The sequence below is a fragment of the Rhinolophus sinicus genome, chromosome 3 (genome assembly GCF_057876585.1).
Source record: "Rhinolophus sinicus isolate RSI-liver-muscle chromosome 3, RSI-T2T, whole genome shotgun sequence".
Taxonomy (NCBI): domain Eukaryota; kingdom Metazoa; phylum Chordata; class Mammalia; order Chiroptera; family Rhinolophidae; genus Rhinolophus; species Rhinolophus sinicus.
In genome coordinates this window covers 170,039,071-170,062,935 of record NC_142503.1, presented here as the reverse complement: position 1 = coordinate 170,062,935, position 23,865 = coordinate 170,039,071, and the positions used below count along the sequence as shown (strand labels likewise).

General features: G+C 36.8%; 1 protein-coding gene across 6 annotated transcripts in view; it reads left to right on the top strand.

Moving 5' to 3' along the window:
• Positions 1-23,865, top strand: part of WDR89 (WD repeat domain 89) — a 46,136-nt gene that overhangs the window by 7,423 nt on the left and 14,848 nt on the right. For 4 of the 6 annotated variants that reach the window (XR_012494655.2, XM_019733539.3, XM_088797362.1 and 1 more), the window contains exon 2: positions 2,590-2,667. The gene's annotated coding sequence lies outside the window, so the exon portion shown is untranslated. Of the gene's footprint in view, positions 1-2,589; positions 2,668-6,367; positions 6,534-23,865 lie in introns of all 6 variants that reach the window. The other 2 variants (XM_074327393.2, XM_088797363.1) reach the window with 1 other exon arrangement.

Sequence of the window (23,865 nt, the reverse complement as noted above, 5' to 3'; positions counted from 1 at the left end):
TTGCTTTTATTTTCCACATAGTGTCATGCCGAATGTCAGTGTTTTTTATAACATGAAATTAGTTTCTAAGAGTAAAACTCTTCTATATGATATCTCTCACGTGGAAAGTAAGATTTTGTACTGTTCTTGTCACCTTTGTCCAAGACTCAGGTGTTAGATCAAGTGTTTCCTGTCCTGCTCTGTGTCAGGCACATAGGAGGTTATTACAGTTGCAGATGAGAGGTAATGAAAAACCAAAGGAGAGTAATGGCAGCGCAAACAGTGAGGAGATAGATGTGAAGGGTGATTTTCAAGGTAAGATTTATTGGTTTAGTTGACTCTTGTCCTTTGCCTCCCTTTAAACAAAGACAATTCTGAAATTTTGAGCCTAGATGACAGAAGATTGTGTGGTTAACAGAGATGAAGACTGCAGATATTTGAGTTATATGTTGGGTATATTTGATTTGAAGTTTTGGGAGCATCTTCAGAGGTAGGGGTCTGGGCAGACGTTAGAAACATTGGAGTGGAATATTGGAGATAGATCAGGGTTGAGGATAAAATCTAGGAGTTCCCATAGAGATAACAATTTATGTTGCCAGGGGAAGAGAGGAAATGAACAACTCAGAAAAATCAATTCAATTTCAGTTATCATGGTTAATAGCGGAAATTTAAATAATTACTAAGTTAAGCATCTTTCTGTTTGTAGTTAAGTCCCGAATGATTTTTTTGCCATTCTCTAATTTTTGGACCTGTTGCTAGATGGCAGTAGTAATCAATGCCAAGGGCAAGTCAGGCAATTACTTAGAGTTTGATCTAAGCTACGCATTTTCGTATGTTTAGTAAAGTTACAATTGACAGTACATTATTTCCAGTCCTTTTGTCATTCACATCAGATCTATAAAGTAAGTGTGAAAATTTTTTCCTTAATATCCGGCTTTTGCAGGAAGGTTTGAGAGTTATGCCTTTTGTTGGTTATTTCTCTGATATCAGGATCTTCCACTATGTTCAGAAGAGAGGAAATGAGTTTAGAATTTAACTAGATTTTGATCTTCCCACGAGATGACACAAAGTGGTTAAGAGAGCTTGTCTGTCCTACTATATCTTTGCATGTGTATAAAGCTGTAACTATTTATGTTTAAGAGTTTTACCACTGTTTTGATTTCTATTTCAGCAGATTCCTTTTAGCTATTCACCTAATTTGGAGTATTAAATAATAAATCTACTTCAAAATGTAAAAGAAAGTATCTTTATTAATTTATAAATATTTATAAAATACGGCCTTACTATATGAGAGATGTTGACATGATTATAAGCTGTCCAGTCAGGAAGCCGCATTCTGCCTTAGTCTTGTTTCAATCATTGGTTAACAGTGGAAATTTAAATAATATGTTAAAGCCTCTTTCTGTTTGGCGACATTTTGGGGAAACATTTCGTTCTTTGAATTCACCTTGGGAGTATCTAGTCGTGTGTGTGTGTGTGTGTGTGTGTGTGTGTGTGTGTGTGTGTTGTTATAATTAACAGCATGGGATATGTATATAACATGTAGTAGAATTTATGTCAAATAGTTTGTTCTACAAGTTTATCATTTGACACTATTGTAGTCATTCTGAGCATTTAATATGTGATAATTAATTCATTCCTTATAACAACCCTGTGAGGTTGGTAATCCCCTCTTTAAAGCATAGCTAATGAAGCCAGGACTTGAACCCTAACAGTCTGGCTCTATACCCATTTTCTTAACTACTGTGCAATACCTATTAAGCCTCAGTTTTCTCATCTAAAAAGCAGTAATAAGAAGACTATCTTTTAGGATGATTGGCAGGGTTAAATTAAGCAATGCATGTAAAGAGACTGATATAGGAACCTAGATATTAACAATCAGTTAATATTAGCTGTTTGGATACTATTTTGGTTTTCTTCCAATTCTTTTTTTTTTGGGGGGGGGGTCCACTTTATAGTTTTTTATTCTTCCTCTGCTCATTCCTTACACATGGTGGTCTAGGGATTCATTCTTGACCTGCTGTTTTATATCATTCCGTATAATTCCCCTTCAGGAGACTCATCCACTTTCTTAGTTTTTAATTACTGCCCAATTCCTATAGTCTAATGACATAATCACATACTTTCCTCTCTGAGCTGTAGACTAATGTATCCAAGTGTCTGTTGTACATCCTCCTTTGGCTTCCCTCACACATTCTTCAGGCTTGTTACGGATAAAACTGTGAAAGAATTTTAATCTAAAATGGAACTAAGGATATGAAGTAGAGAATCTTATGCATGTGCCCTCAGAAAAACAAAACTTAAAGACTGAAAGATTAATTTCCTGTAAATATCTGGTTAACAGAAGATTGAAGCTTATCCCCTGACCAATGACCATTTGCAAGAAGCTCTCTCCATCTTTGAACCAGTCACTACACGGTCCCTAACTGGACTCTCCCTTTTGCACTCTTTGCCCATAAAAGCAACCTGACCTACACTTTTAACAGACTTGTCCTGTAGTTCTCTGCAGTTTGCATGTCCAGAATTGCACTTCCTCAGCTATTCTTGAATAAACTCAAATTTCTGCTAACTCAAGCTTGTCTCAGTTTACCTTTTTTTTTTTTTTTTTAGGTCGACATTTCATTGTGTCAGAGGTGGGATGTGAAAGAGCTAATCACCAAGGAATGACAACGTTTGGAATCAAGTGAGGTACGCACACTTGAGTCCTTTAGGCTCTTGGCTTCCACGAGTCACTGTAACTTTTGGTTTGGTAAGCCTCCTCTTAGAGCTCAGGCTCCCTCCTTTTGGTCAAGGTCTGTGATGTTATTCTGGTTGTGGATAGGGACAAATTGTCCTGGTGAGCACTCTTTTGTTTCTGATCATGGGGCCTCAGTCATCTGAATGTTCTAAGAGTGGTCCTCTTTAGGGAACCCTGGCCGGTTTTATATTAAAAAATTATGTCCGTCCCTCCTCATGCACACTTTTGACTAAATGGACCCATCTTACTAAGGATAACTTAGCACTCCAGTGGCCGTTATGGAGAACCTTTGATGTCCTCGAACTTGTTTTTCCCTGAACTAAGTTAGAAGACTGTGGCTACAAAACTAAACACTTTGAATGGGATTTTAATTGGTATGTAGAGGCTTCTAAACATTTCAATATTCTAAATTACCTCCTTAGAAAATACTCTTTCCAAATAAACAACTAAATTTCCAAATAAACCAAATAAACAACTGAAGCAAATAAACAACTAAATATGGATAAAAACAAAGCCACAGGCCTCTACGAGCTCTGTGCTAACCAAGGTCCCTGTTAACCCCACTGCTCCACCTTTCTGTATCCCTCTTTGCAGCCTAACCCCTCCCCTCTATCTGAAGTTCCTGTCTTTCTTATTACTGGAACCTCACCAACCAAGCCAATTAAAATCTTCCCTTTCAAAATTAGACCTTCTGAATATCCTACTATGCCACCCTACATTTCCTATATCTCATTAAACAAAGGCTGAACTTAGGGCTATAATTAAGAATTTTCCCACCGTAACTGAGGACCCCATAGATTTGCTGAAGAATTCAGTATCGTCACCCTGATTTACCAACGTGGTATTTCCAGTCTCTATCAGTTAGTCCACATGCTTGTCAGAGAGGGTCAAGCCTAACACTGGTTTAAAACTGATGGTTGGACACAATGGGATTTATAGATGATGTAATACAGAACTGTACACCTGAAATCGATGTAATTTTACTAACAATTGTCACCCCAATAAAATAAAAAAACAAACAAACGAAAAAAACTGATGGTTGGGAAAACCTCAAACAATCTCTAGGGTTTAAAACTAAATGAACCAACAGTTCTTTCATATGGTCAAGCTTATGATACAGTCAAAAGCCATCCCTAGAGCCTTCCCCAAACACATGGATTGGAATAAAATTCAGGTATGCACCCAAACCTGCAAAATCTATTCATGACTATTGCAGCAGACTACAAATTATTTTCAAAGAAAATTCTGGACTCCCTGTAGATGTTGAATCCACCCAGGTAGCTTTTCATTCCATCTTCATAAATGGCTTAAAGGCCTGATCCCTAACCTTGTTAATCTGGCTAATCAATTAGTTTGCACCCTAGAAGATGACATCAGAAGAAAGACAACTAATGTTTTGAATCTCCAACTCCAACAGATGGGAACACCAAAACAAATACATCCTATAGGAATATGTCATTATTTCAAAAAAACTTGGCCATTGGAAAAAGGATTGTGACAAACAGATCCAAACAATTGCAAATTTCCGAGAACCAACAGCCAAATCCACTCCAATGATGTGACTCTGAGGACACATAGGGACTATTCCCCGTTCTGCCATTTAATAGATGGGGAGTGAATTTCTTGCAGTATTGACACAGAAGCTACTTTATCAGTGCTACAATTAAATAGTCCCTTCCTCGTAGTAATACATATGCTCAAATAATGGGGGGTCTTAAATAAACCACAACGTGTCCCTGTTTCTCAGCCCGTATCTTTTTGTCTGGGACCTTTGCACACAAACACCCATTTCTCCTCATGATTGGCTCCTATACATTTATTAGGATGAGATTTCCTGGTGAAATATAATACTGTCATTTTTTTTCTTTCAAAAGGAGGAAATAGCTCTTGAGTTTGAATCCAACACTCGGGAAAATTCAACCATTTTGCCTTTACTTGCGTTCTACAAAGTAAGGAAGTCCAAACTTTGGGATCATCTCCATTATTAAACCTGGTACCCTGTCCCCACCCCCACCCCCAATTTTGGGGCAAAATTCTCAATAGACATAGGCAGAATTCATAGTGTCCCTCTCAGTAAGATCCAGATTGACCCCTCAAAATCGCTCCCAAAAATAAATCACTACCATCTAAATAAAGAAGACTTAACAGGGCATAAGGCCTATTTTAGAGGATGATAAGGCCCAAGGACTCGTTATCCTTTATGCTAGTCCTTGAAATATCCCTGTTTTACCCATTAAAAGAACCCAATGGCCAAGAATGGAGATTTATCCAAGACCTTAGGACAATAAATAACATCGTAATTCCCCTCCATCCTGTCATCTTTAATCCCCAATGGTACTGGCATCCATCTCTACTGAAAGCAACTTTTTCACTGGTCAACTTATGCAGTGCATTTTTTAGTATCCCTGTTGATAGAGATAGTCAATACCTTTTTGCCTTTGCCTGGGAAGTACAATAATATACCTGGACAGACATGCCTCAGGGCTTTTCTGAAAGTCCTCACAAGTTTTAACATCTGACTTAAATGACAAAATTCTCTGGAGGTGGGGCGACCAGTTGGCGCAGTGGTTAGAGTGTGGTGCTCATACCAGCAAGGTCGCGGGTTCGATTCCCACATGGGCCAGTGAGAAACAGCAGCTTGAGCTTGGAGCTGAGCCGCCAGGGGGTGTCTGGTTGGCTCAGTGGTTGGGGCATGGTTCTCATAACACCAGGGTCGCCGGTTCAAGTCCCACATGGGCCAGTGAGCTGCACCCTCCACAGCTAGATTGAAAACAATGACTTGGAGCTGAACCGTGTCCCCCACAACTAGATTGAAAAAGCAACGACTTGACATCCTGGAAAAACACACTGTTCCCCAATTTAAAAAAAAAAATTCTCTGGAGGCTCGACCTTACTATAATATGTGGATGATTTACTTCTTTGCTTGCCTTCCCAAGACCCCTCACACACAAAAAAAAACCAGTATTTACTTATTGAAAATCTTAGCCATTAAGGGAAACAAGATCTTGAGGGAGAAATTACAATTTGTTTAAACTCAGGTTTGATATTCAGGACATTTACTCTCAGAGCAGGGATCCTGATAGGCTTCAAGGCATTTTAAACTTTCTAGACCCCCAAATCAAACATCAACTTTGTGGTTTTCTTGGACTAGCTGGTTATTGTCGTAATTGTATTCCACATTTCTCCTTAATTGCTCATCCCCCATATGCCTTAATAAAGAACACCAAACTTGACCCCATTGTTTGGCATAACAAGGTAGCTTGGCCTTTGGGACCTTGAAGGAAAGTTTACTAAATCCACCTACCCTTGAACACCTAAATTGTCAGCTATCTTTTTTCCTTTTTGTATTTGAGAAGGAGTGGAATGCCCTTGGAGTACTTACCCCAAAACATGGGGGCTATCACTGACCTCTAGGTTACTACAGCCAACAATTCGATCCAGTGGCATTAGGATATCCCCCATGCCTTCAAACTATACCTGCTACCACTCTTTTAGTACAGGCTGCAGACCCTCCTTGACCATCTTTGTGCCTTACCCTATCGAGGCTCTCTTAAATTTGCACCACGCTCGACACCTTTTAGCAAGCTGTCTTACCTCCTATGAGTTCCTCTTACTAACTGCCCTTTATGTCACTCTTGTTCACTGTTACAGTCTCAGCTCTGCTACCCTTCCTCGCTCCTCAACTGATGAAATGCCCCCAGACTGTCTGACTTTGATGGATCAGCTATTGAGCCTTTGTGATGACTTACACGAAACCCCCTGGTGAATGCTGATCTTTCCTGGTTGACTGATGGCTCTTATCTAAAAAATGAGAATGGTAAATTTTGTGCTGGATATCAGCTACTTTTAAGGTCATTTAGACCGCACCCTTGCTTAGGCCACTTCAGCCCAATGAACTGAATTGTAGTGCGCATTTTAGCTGAAGGCAAGACAGCAAGCATCTGTACTGATAGTCAATATGCCTTTGGAGTGGCTTATGTCTTTGGAATGTTATGAAAGCAGCGGGGTTTTCTCACTTCCAGGGGAGATAAAATTAAGAATGGCTCTTAGGTCCAAAATTTGTTGGATGTCAAACTGTTGCCAGCAGCTCTAACTATCATTACTGTCCCTGGACATTTCAAATCTGATTCTCTAAAGAAGTAAAAGGAAGACACCTTGCTAATACTTCAGGGAAAAAAAAAGCTACCCTTAGGAGACCCATAGGCTAAACCTTTGTCATGGTCCAAAGGGTATTCCCCCTGGGTAGGACCTAAGGGAAATGACCAGGGAAGTACAACAGATGGCCTCTGAAAGAGAAAAGCAAAATTGGGAATCCAAAGGCTAATGAATGGTACCATGAAGAAAACGGACTTTGATTTGAACCCAATAATAAGCTGGTTTTGCCAAAATAATCTAAAATTTCCATTATTAACCACAATACTTGAATTAAACCATTTGTCCACTGAGAAAATGGTAAAATTTATAAATCAGTATTGGTGGGGAAATATTGGCAAGGCCACCAAAAAGCACCAATCTTGTTCCACGTGTCCTGAAGTCAACCTAAGGAAGCCTATCTGGACTGCCTCGGGACATTTTGATTTACCCAGTGGGCCATTTGAGGTCTGGCAGACGGATTTCAGATAGTTACCCTATCTTGTGGATATAAAAATATTCTAATAATGGTTTGCTTGTTTTCACATTGGACTGAAGCATTTCCATGTAAAAGGGTGACTGTCTCTTTGGTAGCTCCTTTTAGAAAAGACTATTCCCATTGGGGAACCGCTCTGCAACTCCATAGTGATGGGGGATCCCATTTTACTGGCCAAGTACTTTTATCAGTTATGCAACATTTCCATCCTCAGTCTTCAGGACTGGTTGAACATACAAATGAAATTATCCAGACCCTGTTGGCTAAAATAGTTGAAACCCTCCAAATACCTTGGCCAAAAGTACTACCACTGGTTCTTCTCAATCTTAGATCTGCTCCATTTGGGATTCAGAAGCTCTCGCTCTTTGAAATAATTACAGGACAGCCAATGCATGTAGCCCTTGCTTACTCTGACCCGCAACTAATAAAAGAGGACATATTTCAGTTTTGCAAGGGTCTAATTAATTATTGAGAATAACTGGTAGAACAGTTTCATGCTCCTGGGAGATGAAGATGTCAAACACCCCACACTTTACAGCCTAGAGGCTTTGTCTGTTGGAAAAAACATCTCCATAAAGACTCCCTCCAACCTTGTTGGAAGGGCCCCTACCAGGTGTTGCTGACTAATCCCTGTGCTGCAAGCTTGAAGGGATGGACTCCTGGATTCACGTGTCACATCTGAAAGCCCCAAAACCTGAATGGATCTGCACCCCAACTGGTGACTTAAAACCAAAAATCTCTAAGGACTAAAGCAGATGACATCAGAAGTAGACAGCTTTCCTAAGATATCCGGACCAAGCCTGTGTAACCTCCCACTTTGCCCCGTTCTGTATCTCACAACCAAATCATGCTGCTTAAAGTTCTGATTGTCCTGTTCCTGGCTTTTTTGCCACCCTCTAGTTTAGCTTTGTCTAGTTTAGCTAGTTTAGTTTAACACATCCCTTTGTTCCCACCTTACAAAAGCTTTCTGATTCCGCTCACCATACTGATTGTTTGATTTAAGCCAGAGACAATAACACTCATGATAAACCTGAACTGGTGGCCTGGCCATTATCCTTGGAAGGATGGTGAAAGCTGTCGGCGGAGATGCAGGATTTTCCTTTGGTATCTTTGAGGCTGTACATATTCTCCCTTCTGATAAATTAGCACCATTTCATTGGATGCTCTCCACCCATCAAGGAATACCCCTCACTCAGTTCTGGACCCTTACCTAAAATCTTCTTTGTGTTTTGAAAACATTAATGGGACTGGCGAAACTCTTGGCTACCTCCCACTGAACACTTGTAGCTATACAATTCTATATGACTCAGATTATCATGAGTTCACTCCCTGCTGGAATCAAGAAGACTGTAATGTGTCCTCCATTAATGTATCTGTATGTGGGGTAATGAAAATTAAAATGGTACTGGGCAATGGGAAGCAGATGTGCTTCCTTTCAATGGTACTTCATGGGGAATTGATAAAAAATCTTGAGAATGGTGGGAACTTAATTCCACTTACCTTCTTCCTGGAGATTCTCCAGACCTCTATCAGAACCCCACCTGCATCAATCAAACTCACCTATTGCTCCAAATATGTAGAGATTTAAGATGTTCTTAGAGCCATTCCCACTGTGCTGGCTATTATGTGCACTATGTGTAAATGACTGTGTTTTTGATCATGAGATCACTTTTATTCCAGGAGAAAATCTGGGCAAAAGGGCCCACTTATGCCTAATCTTTAGAAAACACTGGTTATTTCTTTCTGTGTGGAAGAAAGAGACTCTGCACTCTCCCTTAAATAGAACGATGCAGTGGAGTTTTTGCTCTTTCCTGATGCCAAGGTCAGGAAAGCCCTCTCACTGCCAATATCCTCAATGGGGTTATTCCTCCTACCAACTTAGAAAAGTCTATCGAAACTGGAATAGGTATAGTTTTGGATGGATGCCCCCAAATAACCCCACAGATAGAAATGGATTTGGGTGTGCCTTCGTCCAAGCCTTTTCCCCTTGAGTTGGAGGAACAGAACTTGAAAGAGCAATTCAGAACCTCTCTAATCATGGCTACTAGCTTTACTACTTCTGAATATCAACAAACTCAAATAGACAGCCTACAGAATAGTCCTACAAAACCACAGACCCCTAAACTTCTTCACTGCAAAACAGGGAGGAACCTGTGCCCTCCTTGGGGAAGAATGCTGGTTTTATGTTAAACAAATTGGGAAAAATAATGCAAGAACTAAAAGTAATGAAAACCAGTACCAAACTGTTAACTGAAATAAACCGAGCACAGGGACTTAGGACATTTTCAACCTATTAAATGTATATGTAGCTGGGGAAACTGGTTGAGTTTATTCCAGTCAGTAACTGTATTTGGACTTCACCCTCTCTTAGTTAAATTTCTACTGTCTTGTGTCAACAAGACACGTCTTCCTCCCAGATGTATGTACAAAATGAAGTTCTTTTCCTTTCCAAGGCTTATCCTGAGGCTGAATTGACCATAGAAACCAAATTGACCACCATAGAGGAGCATGACTAAAATTTCTCATTCCTTGATCTTTTTGTTGTTCGAGTGAGGCCAAAATCACTTGCCATTTCCCTCCTCCATGGGACAGGATATCTGAGGATGGTCCTCCTCAGCTCTAAAGGACATATAATCTACTTATGACTAATGACATCTCTGACTAAACAAAATACACAAACAATAAGGTTGATTAGTGGCAGGTCTTACTCAAAAGGGGGAAACGTGGAAAGATTTCCATTAAAATGGAATAGAAGGTTATGAAATGGAGAATCTCACCCATGTGCCCTTAGAAAAATGAAACTGAAAGACAGAAACTAAAGTCCCACACATGCCTGATTTATAGAAGATCGAAACTTATCTTCAGACCAGTGAGCATCCACCAAGAATCTCTCCCCATCTTTGAGCCAGTGAACTTGCTGCATGGCTCCTAACTGGACTTTCTTCTTTTGTACTCTTTGCCCATACGTGTCCCAAATTGCAATTCCTCTGCTATTCCTGACTAAACTCGATTTCTGGTTTCCTGAGCTCACCTCACTTTATTTCTTTTCTTTTATTTAGGTTGACAGTTTTCATTTCCTTAACTGATTTTCAAAAAAGCAGAATTTTAAAATTTTACTTAAATAAAATTTTTCTTTTCTGGTTCGTGCTTTTTTGTGTGTTTTAGGAAATCTTCACCTAACCCTAAGTCATAGGTTTCCTATGTTTTTTGCACAAGTTTTGTAATTCTTGTTCTCACATTTAAATCTATGATCAATTTTGAGTGAATTAACGTTCCTTGTTTGACTTCTCTTTTGTCTGACATTAATAAGCCACTGCAGATTTCTCTTTATTAGTGTTTATATGCTATTTCTTTTTTTTTTTTCATGCATTTACTTTTAACCTACTTTATATTTAAAATAGGTTTCTTTTAAGCAACTTATAGTTGGGTGTTGCCTCTCCTCTTTCCCCCAACCTGAGAATTTCTGTGCTTCGTTTGAGGTGCTGAGACCATTTATATTTAGTGTAATTATTGACATGGTTGGATTTAAGTCTACCATCTTCCTAGTTGTTTCTAGCTTGTTTTCTATTTTTCTCATCAGTTTTTTGTTCCTTTTTTCATCTTTCTTGCCTTCTTTTGGATTCAGTGTTTTTTACAGTTACATTTTGTCTCTACTATTAACGTATTAATTTTACCTCTTGAAATATTTCCTTTAGTGGTGGCTCTACGGTTTACAATATATTTGCAAAAACCACAATTACTTTTGCACCAATCTAATACTTCTTTAACTAGTCAAAGTCTGCCTTCCAATAAGATGATACCATTTTATGTTGTAAGAACCTTGCAACATTTTCTTGCCATTTTCTCCCTCCCATCCTCTTATTGCTATCATATATTTTACTTTTAATAACTCCTCAAGATGTTCATATTTGTTCTTTGGACAGTTAATTATTTTTAAGGAAATTTTTTAAAGAAAAAAAAAAGTCTTGTATTTACCCTCATGTTTATCCCAGTGCTCTTTATTTCTTTATGTCAGTCAGATTTTCAGTACTCCTACTGCTGAATAACTTTCTTTAACATTTCTTATTTTACAGATCTGCTGGCAATGATTCTTCTCAGCTTTTTTTAATATGATTGTCTTTTATCGTGTTTTTGGAAAGGTATTTTTGCTGGGTGCAGAGCGTTGTGTTGACAGGTTTTTCTTTGCTTTCAATGCTTTAATAATGCCAGTCTTTTGCCCACTCACTTGCATAGTTTTTCTCTGCTGGTAGCAGTCACTTCCGATTTCTCCTTTCCCCCACCCCCAGCCCTGGGAACCATTCGTCTTGGCTTTTGGCCCTCATAGCCCAATATCTTGTTCCTTCATTTCATTCTGGTCTCTGTTCAAATGTCACCTCATGGAAGAGGCTTTCCTTTAATAACTGAATCTAAAAGGCCTTTCCAGCCTCATTTTTCTTGCCGTACCCAATATTATTTTTTATAACACTTATGACTGCCTAGTTTCATTATAAAAATTAGTTATTCGTCTATATGTCTGTCGCCCCACTACCTTCAAGGAGAGCAGGGATTTTGCTTATGTTCGTTGCTCAACCAGTGTGTTCTAGGCCTGTTATGTCAGCCCTTCAATAAATGTTTTTGAATTATTGAATAGGGTAATTTTTTTAGGACTTCTGCTAGATTTAATGTTGTTATAGTGCTTATCAATTTCTAACTATAACACAATATTCAAGGGACTGTTTATTTCATAATTTTATTAATATTATTTGGTTACAGGCCATGATTTTCTTTATGTCCCCTTTGTTTTTGCAATTTTTGAAGAGAGTAGTTGCGTAATTTTTAAAAGCATTTATTTCGAATTAGAAAAAGAATTAGTAGTAAACATATAGTGCCAGTTCAAGAATTGAATTATTTCACATTGCTGCTAACTGTTCCAAATTAAGACATCTGGTGACTGAGGAAGTTTAGTTTCTCTGTTTGGTTAACCAGCTGGTTGTTCTGGAAAGGCAAAGGCAGATAATTGTTCTTGTTAAAAGAAGCTGGGTCTTGGGTGGAAGATTTAGTTGTGAAAATGGACGTTCTCAGGATGTTATTGAGGAAAATGTCTTTAAAAAAAAAGATAACTTTGAATGTATTATCTAGAACCTGAAGGATAATCTCATACTGCATGAAAAAGTGTGTGTCATTCCCTCTTATCCCTCCCCCTTTCCCTTGGTAACAGATCTTGCACTTTAAAAACTGCTTTCCCTAAGAATTTTAGTATATTTAATGCATGAGATGCCATATGTTGCTGCAACCAGTGTCTTGAATGTCCATGTGAATAACAATAGTATATTCAGACTCACTAAGCAGGATTACACAAAGGCATTAAGTCTCAGTCATTAGTGAATATATTTAAAATTATATTGACATTATACCGTGTTTCCCCGAAAATAAGCCCTAGCCGGATCATCAGCTCTCATGCGTCTTTTGGAGCAAAAATTAATATAAGACCCGGTCTTACATAATGTAAATAATGTAATATGTAAATAATGTAATTAATTTTTGCTCCAAAAGACGCATGAGAGCTGATGGTCCAGCTAGGGCTTATTTTCGGGGAAACACGGTAGCAGATGTCAGTTTAGCATACCTTCCACTAAATATTCAGCACTTCTTCCAAATTTACAACAAATGGTTCTTTGGCAAATTGTTTAAAAGCCAATTCTGTTGTTATTTTAAAACACACACACAAATTTCTCTAAATTTTTTATGTAAAAGTTTTCTGAGACATGCTCTGCTGAAGTTAAACCCATGCATGCTTTTAATTCCCAGGTATTATTTCCTCTAGGACATACTAGTAATGCATGTGAGTGACTGTTCCTATTTCATGCTTCTCTGAAATATTAATAATCAGATTCCTAAGTTTCACTTATGTAGTTTTGCTTCAGATAAGCTGACATTAGATATGTTTGATAAATAATAAGCTTCTTTAATGTCCAGTATGGAGCTTTTGTGGCTACCATTAGATTTGTCAACTTTGCCACCAACCTTTCCAGTAGCACGTTAGACATTAGCCATTAGCAGCTGCTGCTGTTAGGTGCTCTGCTAATACACCCTCCCCTCTTTCAAACAAATAAGTATGATATGTGTGTTTTATACAGGTAACATAGTCTACCCCTAATTTTAAAAAATATAGGTACTTACCATAGAGACAGTATATAGTATAGGAGCTAATAGTATGGGTTCTGCAACAAGAATGCCTGAGTTCAGAAACCAGCTTTACTGCATATTAGCTGGGATTTTATCATCAGTTTAATGAACATAATAGTACTTATGGGATCATTATGAAGTTATATAATCATTATTAAAATTTTTAGCAATGTAGAAAAATATTAGAAGGCAACACACCACCTCCGCACACATGCGCACACATCACATACTTGAAATACATTTTATGAACATTATTCCAGAGACCCCTCTGTGCATATATACAGACAGGATGAACAGAAGCATGCAGGAATGGGATTTATTTTTTTTAAGATCTAACTGGCTTTCTTTAGCAATTCATAAACTAGGCAGCATCCCATCTAGCAACTAGAAGGGTGCTGCCGAATAATTTTATTAAAGTGGGATCGTGTATAGACAATCCCTGACTTCCAATGGTTTTACTTAGACTTTCAATTTTACGATGGTGCAAAAGTGATACACCTTCAGTAGAAACCTTCAAATTTTGAATTTTGATCTTTTCCCGGGCTAGCGATACGTGGTACGGTGCTCTCTCTCTATTCTCTGGTGATGCTGGTCAGGGAGGGTGAACAACCGATACTCTACTGTGTTGTGTTGTGTTGCCACGTTTTTAGATATTGTTTTTCATGTTTTTTGTGTCTATAAAATGCCCATCTGTGTCTCTTGCTTCTGGTGAGAAGAAGAAGAAGGCAATTACTTTTAAGATGAAACTCAAGTTAATTGCCCAGCATGAAGGCAGTAAGCCATAATTACACAAATTACATGAGATATTCAACACTTTATTATAAAATGGCCTTGATTTGATTTGAGCAACTAACATTTAAGATAGGCTAGGCTAAGCTATGATGCTCAGTAGGTTAGGTGCATTTTCAATTTACAGTGGGTTTATTAGAACATAAAAGTTGAGAACCATCTGTACTATACATTTTTTTGTAAATAGTATTACATTTAATTTAACTTCGATTTAATAAACCAAAAATAAATAAAATGAGTTTTTTTGGCATAGGAACATTTCTAGTGTGTAAGTACCTGAAATTCTTTCCTAGAACCTCCAAACATCCATAATATGTATGAGTATCAAGGTGTGTTAAAACAACAACAATGTTTTGTTTTGGAATAATGATAGGTTTATATAAAAGTTGCAAAGATAGTAGAGTTTCTGTATACCCTTAACCCAGTTTCCCTAATGTTAACATAACTATGATACATCATCAAAACTAAAATTAACACTGGTACAATACTATTAACTAAACTACAGAGTTTATTTGGATTTCACCAGTTTTTCCATGAATATTCTTTTTCTGGTCAAGAGTCTAATCAAAGAGATTACTTTAGTTGTCACATCTCCTTAGTTTGTCTCCCCCAGTCTGTGACAGTCTCTCAGACTTTCCTTGTTTCTCTTCTGAAGAGTACTAGCAAAGTGTTTGTGGAATGTCCGTCTATTTGGGTTTATCTGATTTCTTGTGATTAGACTGGGGTTACGGATTTTGGGGAAGATCGCCATGGAAGTGAAGTATCTTTTCATCACGTCACATCAGGGGGCAAGTGACATCCACATGACTGATGGTAACCTAGAATTGTTGGTTAAGGTGGTATTTTCCAGGTTTCTCTGCTTGAAGTTACTATCTTTTATTCTTTCCATGCTTTATTCTTTGGAAGCAAGTAATTAAGTTAAGCCTGTACTCAAAGTCAGGAGAATTAAGCTCCACCTTCTGGTGGGGTTGTATCCGCTTATATTACTTAGAATTCTTCTGTAAGGAAACTATGTCCCCTCCTTCTCGTTTACTTACTTGTTTAGTTGTTTATTTTTTAATCAGTATGGACTCACAGATACTTATTTTATCTTTTGGTTATAATTCAATGTTGTTGTTTTGTTGCTCAGACTGGTCTAGAGTGACCAGTGGGACATTGTGGCTCCTGTGCCTTTTTTTTTTCCTCAAACATTTCTTTACTTTTTGGCACTATTTGATGTTCTAGGCTCATCTTGTATTTTCCTTGCTCCTAACCTAGGATCAGCCATTTGTCCAAAGAGCTCAAAGGTTTTTTTTTTAAATAAATTTTATTGGGGAATATTGGGAAACTGTGTTTCTCTGGGGCCCATCAGCTCCAAGTCATTGTCCTTCAATCTAGTTGTGGAGGGCGCAGCTCAGCTCCAAGTCCAGTCACCGTTTTCATTCTTTAGTTGCAGCGGGTGCAGCCCACCATACCATGCGGGGATTGAACCAGCAATCCTGTTGTTCAGAGCTCACGCTGTGACCAACTGAGCCATCCGGCTGCCCCTCAAAGAGTATTTTTAATAGGTTAGCTCTTAAGCCTTTCTGATTGGTACCTAACTGAAAGATGGAAACCTTGGAGAAGTACACTAAGAACTTAAGGCAGTGAATTGCTCTTTAGAAGTGTATTTTTCACTATAAAACGAAAAATAAAATTTTACAAAGACCAACTCACTTTGATATGTCAATAGTTTATTCAGGTTTGAGAGTTATTTGTTTACATTTGTGTTCATGAAATTTTTCATGTTAAGTCATTTTTTAAAAATAGTTTTAATATAAAAGCAACAGGCAGATTTTTTGTAAAAAACAGGTTTTTTTAAAACTAAGAATTGCAGTTTTAAAAATGTAAATATGAAATGAAATTAAATGAATTAGGCAAATTGAATGAAAATTTATTAGAAAGGAAATTAATATTTATTAGTTATTTTCTTTATGTCAAGAATTGAGCCCTCTACATACTTCTGTGTTCCTGTATCATACTGTGATTACCCTGTCCGTGTACCTATCACCCTATATTATAATTGTTTGCTGGTCTACCTCCAAACTTCTTGAAGACAGCAAATACTATCCCCTCACTGCCCGCCCCCCTTAGTCTGTAGCATTTAGCATAGCACTTAGCCATAATAAGCACTCAGTATTGTGTCAATTTTTATCCCCATTTTAAAGATGAGGAAACTGAGTCTTATAGAAGTTAGGTAATTTGTACAACGATGCCTTTCCTAGTTTGTGGTAGAACAAAGGCTTGAAATTGGGATGTTTGATTCTTAAACCTATTGCTTTTCTTATTGTACCACATTGACATTTTTTTGATAAGCTGAAAATACTTAACTACATTATTTCCAAATTGACAATCTCTAAAGTATTCATAAGAAACTGATGATATTTGTTGCTTCCTGTAAGAGGAAAGGGACTTAAGTATAGAAATAATCCAAGATTTTAGTTTTGGAACCTTTTGAATTTTGAACCATGTAGTTATTTTAGATATTAAACAAACATAAATTCATTTTTAAAATACAAAGACACTTGCCAGATGGACTTTTATATTAAATTTTTAAATATTGTGTCATGTCAATGGTTTGTTTTTTATTTTGTTGATGTCTTTAGAATCAGGGAATCCTATAGTTATTACTGAGCATAGGGTTTTATAGTCTTCTGAGAATTCCTTTGTGTGTCCTATTTTCCCATTTTATCTTGGAACAAAAACAACTAAAAAGGTGGGGAGGGTGAGAGGATAGAATTTCTAAAAATCAAAGTCACTCTTTTTAATATGAAAGAAATTTGACTTTTTAAAGTATGTACCCTAAATCTTTCTTTGTAGGAGCCTCTTACATTTAATCAGTATGTACTTGATATACCCAAGACTTCATTTGATTATCTCTAATTAGTTAGGGTGGTTCCGGCTGCATTAATTCTGCTGCAAACTGACTTAAATAGTCAGAAAGTATGGATTCTCATAAACATAAAATAAATGTTCTTTCCATCAGTTGGATTGGGTCCACTTTAGAATTAGTATTCCATATATGAACAAATTGTAGTTGGGAGGGGATACATGCATGGATTAGCAAAATGTAAGGTTTCTGAACCAAATTACTAGTTACAAGGGATGGAATTACTGTGATTGGTTTAGGCTAATCAGCTCTGCCTCAGGAGCTAGGGTCAAGTCCTGAAATGTTGATTCCACTGGAGGGGAGAGAGGAGAATGAGTTGGAGGGGTTCCATCATATTGTCCACTAGAGTTTCTTAATTGCCCTTCAAATAAAATGTGATGGATAACTGATCCCTCGGTCCCTAATAATAACTTTTGAGGAATGTAATCGCTCATGCTAGATGGTGGGTACTTGGGGTTTCTTTTACTATTCTCTACTCCATGCAAATTCCATAATAAAAACATTTTAAAGAAATAAAAATGGGACACAAGAAAATAAAGAGTAAATGGTGGTTGCTTACGGTAACATTTTTTGAGGTTGGTGTGTGTTTTTTCAGTCATCCTGCTCCCTTTTTTTCTCCTCTGTTTATATGTAGAATTTACATGTAATTCCGCTTCTAATTGGCATATTCCTCAATTAAAGTTAACACTAATACTTCAGTACTTACGTAGAACAGCAATAGCATGGTATTGGAATCAACACAGGTTCACAGGTTCTGAAGTTACAACTTGAGTTTCAGACCAGACTCCCCCGTATCGTCCCCTTAGTAGCTATGAGAGCATTGACAAGTTACTCTGAGCTTCCATTTCCTCTGTAAAACGGGGATGATAGTACCTATCTAATAGGGTTAAATGGTTAGGATAAAAAAATTAGATGTAAGTTTCTAGCCTAGCATTTATTGAACTCGAATTATGTTTACATATTTTCTTCTCTATGAGACTCAATTATCCTAGCCCAATTTGATAGATGTGACAGCATTATTGTAATTGAATTATAAGTATGGATTTCGAAGTTAATAGAGCCCGTTCCTGAATGACTCTCCCCATTGTCTTCCTCCCTACATTTGGGATATTTGCTGGACCTCTGCATTGCACAATCATCATAGTTAGTGCCTGATAGTTAATGGACAATATTAAGTTTTAACTGTGGGGAATTAGGTTTTTTGACCCAAATCTAATAAATTGTCTCAAAATAGAGCTAGTCCTTTATCCAACATAAACTTCAAATACAATTGTTACTCTTCAGTAGTTAAATGATACTTGGCTATCAGATCTTTCAAGTATGATGAACATTCATATCTGAAAGATAAAAATACATCCGTTTCTAAGGATACCGCTCATTTCTGATTTTATATGTTTCTCTTTTTTGTCTTTGTTTTGGTCATTTCTGATTTTATACGAAATAATGTATGGAACACTTAGTGCCTTTTGTAATCAATAGTTTCTAAATAGGTATAAATGTATGTTATTTTCTTTTAATACTTTTTGTCCCTTGTTCAAATGGGTGGGGGGGAAGCTACTTCATCCATTATGGAATTATTTAAGCTAGACTGCTTTTCAGATTTCATATTCAAGCTTAGCTAATTCAGGAATAGGAGCAATACCTAGTTGCAGCTATCGTTGTTTAGGATGTACTTTATTTGCAGAAAGAACATTTTACTGGGTTTATTTTAATAGGAAATAAAATGAAATTACAATTGATAAAAAATAACTTAAATCTTACTAAGGCAAAAGCTACAGGAGGAATTCATACTTATGTTTAAGGATTTGTTATTAAGTGATCAACTCTTAATTATCTAAGGACAATTATTAGTAATTCTTAAGAATTTAATATTCTCACCTCCTTAAAGCTTACCCTAAGGTATTTGTTGTGGGGTGGCTTTCTAAACATCTTGCACCTACTGCATTATATTCAGACATGAGAATTCTATATCCCAGGAAGAACCACAACAGCAGTGGTGGCTCAGTGTCAGGGCACTGCTTGGGGTTCTGCTGTTTCCCGATCTGTACCAGGTGGGTCAAGATGAGATATTAGTAATTGCTCTGCCTCCATTCTTAGAACAGTAACGTCCATATTTAAATTGGTTATGATTGGTTACTACATTTTAAGGACAAGAAATTTTTTTTAAACGAAGAAAAATTCTTTTTAGCCCAGCAAACTATTAGCATTAGACTTTACTAAATAAACTTCCTTTATCTGGACCTCTTCTCATTGTCTCATCTCAGTGTTGGGAAAGTAAGAACTGCAGTGTTTCACCCTCGTGTGATTAAGGAGGTAGTGGCAGTGATTCCTTATTTGTTTTATCCATTCCTTTCTCTTTTGTATTGTCATTATTCTTCTCTCTACTCTTTGCTTTAGTACTGTTTTCTGTCCCTCTCTTTTTCTACCCTTTTTAAGTTTGTACACGTGTGTATGTATGTATTAATGTAAGGCTCACTGCATGGCCTCAGCTCTCACTAGTCTGTTGAGATCTAGAATGCTAACTAAGCTTCCTTTTATGCATCTGACAGAAACAAACAGAAAAGATAAAAATTATGGTTAGTCTTATTTGTTCTCCTTATATGTTTTTGTTAGGTTGAACCATATGAAGTTGTCAATATTGTTTTGATCTACAGAAACAGATTTAACCTAACACTTCCCTAAGTAGCTGGTAGCCCAAAAGTAGGATTTGGAAATTGATAGTAGGAATGTTGGATATTGCCCAGAGGTTTTGGCTTAGATAACTTAGACTGGAGTTTGTTGTGGTGCCAATACGATTGAGCAAAATGGAGAAAATTGATAAGTTTATGTTTTTATTTTTAAGGGGAAGGCTTGGTGGGGAAGCATAAATAATCAGTTTTATTTGGGGGCATAGTGGGACACATTTAAGGAGAAATGGCTAGTACACAGTTGGAAATATGGATTTGTAAACAGAGAGATGAGATCATTGGCATATAGGTGGCACTTAAAGCGTGAATGTGAATGAGGTTACCCCATGAGAATGCAGTGAAAGGAAAAGGGAGCCTGTGGCTTTTCTGGAGTACGGGGAAGTGGATCATGCAAAGAAAACTCAGATAAGGGCTATACATAGAAGTAAAATAGTGTATTCATCATTTTGGAATAATTCATTGGTATGTAAAATTAATAATTAACTATATAGCCTTGGAAGTTATATTTGAAATATGGTTCACTTGCATATTAGTAAGTTGAAACACAAGCTAGAGGTTTACATGTTTCCCCATAAGAGATTAAACTATTTTACTGATTGAATCTGTGGAAGAATACAAGCTCTGTAGCTTGAGAGTATTGTAGGATATACCTACCTGACCTCTGATACCTTTCTTGTTTTCTTCCTCTTTCTTTCTTTACTGTTACGTGGTCAACCATTGTGATGGTTACCATTGCTATGGTCTTGAAGTATTAGTTTGCTGTAGCGCCCACTCTGCCTGCCTTACCAATCACCAGAACCCTTTGAGCGAAAGCCTTGCAGGACTGTTCCAGTGTGAAACAGGCTTTCCAGGCAACACGATGGAGGGAAGGAATATAGTACTACTGTCCTGCTTGGGTATAGTAGTCCATAGTCATAATCCTATAACTTACTATTAGCTTAAAAGCCATATTAAACTTTCTTATTGTTTAAAATTCTCATCAGTCTGGTTTTTCTTATACAGACATCATATACGAAGCAATAGCAAAGAACTGATTCTTTTATAACATATTAACACTTTGTATATTTCAAGAATGGGCGATTTTGATCTGTAATTAAAAAGGGTTTCTTCCTTGGAGTATATAGGCAGTACACTCTTAAGTAAATGCACATTTTAAGACTTGTTTGAATTTCTTGTGATAAAAAATTAAATATTTTCACAAAAATAAAAATCTCTATATTTCCTTTTTATGCTTTATTTAAAATACTGTTAGAGAATGCCATTATTTTACTAATTTCCATAAGAAGAGTTCCCCTCCAGACATACACATGCAGTAAGTATACTTTAGGTTTTTCTGTTTCTCCTAGAACTGTTGCTCTTAGTGCATGAAAGTTGACCCAATTACTTATTTATTCAACAACCATTTATAACAAATAAGCAAGAAAGAGTCAGGTAATAAGTTCAACAGTAAAATATGTTTTATCAAAAATATTAAATGAAAAGAGCAAATTACAAAAAAAAGATACATATAAATGTGATGCCATTGTAATAAAATTTTAATCATAAGAGTTGAGTCTGTAATGTTTCATTTCTTTAAACAAAAAACTGAAGCAACTGTGACAAAATGTTAACATCTGTTAAATCTGGGTAATACGTATTTGGGTGTCTGTTATACTTTTTTCTATGCTTCGTACATTTGAAATATTTCATAATTAAGCATTTTTAATTTTTAAATTAATAAAACAGGCATTATCATAGGGAATGACAGGGGTACTTTAGGTTGGTTAATTAGGAAGGGTCTCTCTGGGAAGTGACATACCGTGTTTCCACAAAAATAAGACCTAGCCGGACCATCAGCTCTAATGCGTCTTTTGGAGCAAAAATTAATATAAGACCCGGTATTATATTATATTATATTGTATTGTATTACATTATATTATATAAAACTGGGTCTTATTTTACTATAATTTTTGCTCCAAAAGACGCATTACAGCTGATGGTCCGGCTAGCTCTTATTTTCTGGGAAACACAGTATTGAGACCTGAATAACAGAAAGGAGTTACACACACACACACACACACACACACACACACACACACGTAAAGTATTCCAGGCAGAGAAACATCTATTTCTGTAGCTCTGAGGCACAAGCAAGCATGACATGTTCAAGGAAAGAAGACCTTTTTAGTCTGTCTGGTTGGAAAACCAACAGTTGTGCTATTGTGGAGGTGACTACCACAGCATAAGTGATAAAAGGCCATTTAGTCTCTGAATACTTATATTGAAGGAAGCTCACCATTTTCAGACTTATCTTATTCTTACACAGTTTTTACATGAAGGGCTTACAGATTAATGGGATCACAGCAAAAGGACAGAAAAGCTTGCTTGAAGGGTTTCTTAGTGGCCTATCAGGGACGACAGTTTGAGCACCAACAAGAACTACAAAGTAATGGATTATAACACACAATTTTTAAAGGTCATAATTTCTTAGTGTTTTTCAAAGAGAAAAAGGAAAAAGTTCTTCTTTATAGAAGAATGCCAGATGAGATAGAAAGAATGAGAGAATTAGAAAGGACTGTTTTGCAAATCCCAAAATCATTGATTCAGACCAGGATAATCCATGGATGCTAAAATCTTTGGATGAAAGGTTGTTGGAGAACAGGCTATTCATATAGTCTCAATATGTCACTTGTTTTTGATCACATAAGTAATCAAATGTGATTACTTACTACAAAAGAAGGAATGTACATTTTAAATGGAGAGATCTGGCAGTTACTGCCTTAAGCAAGTGGTCAAACTTGGTATTATGTGTTTCCTTGATGTGATGCAGTAAGAAGTACCCAGCCTCACCTAAATAGTATCCTTGCCAAAAATTTTAAACTGACAGGCGGCTGGTTTTCTCAGTGGTTAGAGCGCATTGCTCATAACACCAAGGTCTCCGGTTCAATTCCCACATGGGCGAGTGAGCTGCGCCCCCCCCCCCCCCCACAACTAGATTGAAAACAATGACTTCACAACTTATGGGTCCTGGAAAAACACTGTTCCCCATTATTCCCCCCAAAATATTAAAAAATATATATATGTGTATATATATGTATATATATGTATATATGTGTATATATATATATATATATATATATATATATATATATATATATATATATATATATATAAAACTGGAATCGAATCATGAGGAAACAATTAGAAAAATCCAGACTATGGGGCATTTTATGAGACAACTGGCCTAGACTTTTCAAAAAATTCAGTGTCATAAAACAAAAAATTGGGGAGGTGCCCTGTGCTAGAGTATTTAAGAATGAAGTGATATTTTGTCTGCAGTTAACTTTCAAATAGTTCATCAAAATAAAGTGTAAGTTTTCAAATATTCAGAATAAAAGTTGGAGAGGATGCTTATTCCTGTTTTGAATCTAAATCCAACTTTTGAATATTTTTTTGCCCTTTGGTTTAATTGTGCTGTTTGGAGCCACTCTGATAGATACAAATCCTCCTGCATGTGGTGTTAGTGGTGTTGGTAATGGTAACACAAGTGATTTTTATATAATATCTATTGTATGTGTATTATGATATAGCAGACACTGTGCTGAACACATTATTTCAGTTAATCTGTTTAACAATTCTTGAGTTAGTACTCGTTTCGCCTTTTAAAGATGAAAAGACAGACACTTAAACATCTATCATTATAGCAACAGAAAAAAAAGCACTTCATCTTAAGAATGAAAATGTGAATTTGTGAGGTAGGCTAGAATATTCAGGGGTGAAAGCAAGATAGAAAATTCTGTGGTCAAGTCACTAGGCATGCATATTTTTCTGGCCTTGAACTTGTTATACAGACAACCTACCATTGAGAGGTAATCTAGTGTGGTGGTTAAGAGCACAGTTCCCAAAACCAGAATGCCTAGGTTCAAATTCCAGCTGTACCATTTCCCAGCGAGCCTGGGAAGCACTTCTCCAGAATTCCATTCTGGGAACCTCT